The sequence below is a fragment of the Meleagris gallopavo genome, chromosome 4 (assembly GCF_000146605.3).
Source record: "Meleagris gallopavo isolate NT-WF06-2002-E0010 breed Aviagen turkey brand Nicholas breeding stock chromosome 4, Turkey_5.1, whole genome shotgun sequence".
Lineage (NCBI taxonomy): Eukaryota > Metazoa > Chordata > Aves > Galliformes > Phasianidae > Meleagris > Meleagris gallopavo.
The window spans coordinates 14,394,939-14,395,881 of record NC_015014.2 but is presented as its reverse complement, the minus strand read 5'-3'; positions in this window follow the sequence as shown (position 1 = coordinate 14,395,881).

Here is a 943-nt window from a genome sequence, read left to right as displayed (position 1 = left end):
GAGATGGGGGAGCAGCCCCTCCTGCCTGGAGGGGGCGCTTCCCCTGAGTGGGGGGGAGATGGGGGAGCAGCCCCTCCTGCCTGGAGGGGGCTCCCCCTGAGTGGGGGAGAGACCTCCCTTGTGAAAGGGTGTCTTTCCTAGGTCTTGGTGGAGCTCCTGTGTGGTGATTGCTGACTTGTGGTGGTGCTCCTGGTCCTGAGGGTAAGAGGTAGAGCTGGCAGGAGCTGGGCTCTGCTGAAAGAGAAAACTCAGTTTATTTGAAACCTCAGGGAAAAGCTGTTTGTGACTCCTCTCTGTGATGCAAGAGGATGCTTGCTCTGTAGCGACTTGATGTACCTGCAGGGGTGTGGGGGGATTTCCCTCTTAAAAGGGTTTGGGTAAACAGCTGGAGGTGAGGCGCTCCTGTGGTGTGTGTCTCAGTGTATGTCCTGTGTATGCTGTGAGTGGTTTACACTATTGACAAGTGAAGTAGTATGCTCCTTCCTAACCATCTCGAAGTTGCTGCTCTGCTCTGTGACTCCTCTTGCCATCTCCTTTTGGGGGGGAAAAATGGCATGACAGGAAAATTAAAAAAAGGGGGGAATGCCTTTGGCCTCATCAGAGTGCTCCCCTAAGGAGCTACTCGGTTTTATATAAATAAAGGTAGAAAGCTCTCTTCATGTGGGTAAGGTCTTACTCGGTAGATAAGAGCGTGCCTCCTATAAAATGCGCCCAGTTGAATTGCCGCATAGGCAACTTAAAAAATTCTCTAAGCTTCTGAAGTGAAAAGCTAGGTCTCTCTCTTGGAGAAATCTATCAATTCAGGTTCGCTTCAGCAAGAAGAGAGAGCAGCGGAAACCTGAGAGATAAAATTGTTTTTGTTTCATCGCGTGCTGCTGGAGTACTGGTAACTGAGCTTCTGCAAGATGGGAAGTGGGTGACCATACTTCCCTTTTGTAAAAAA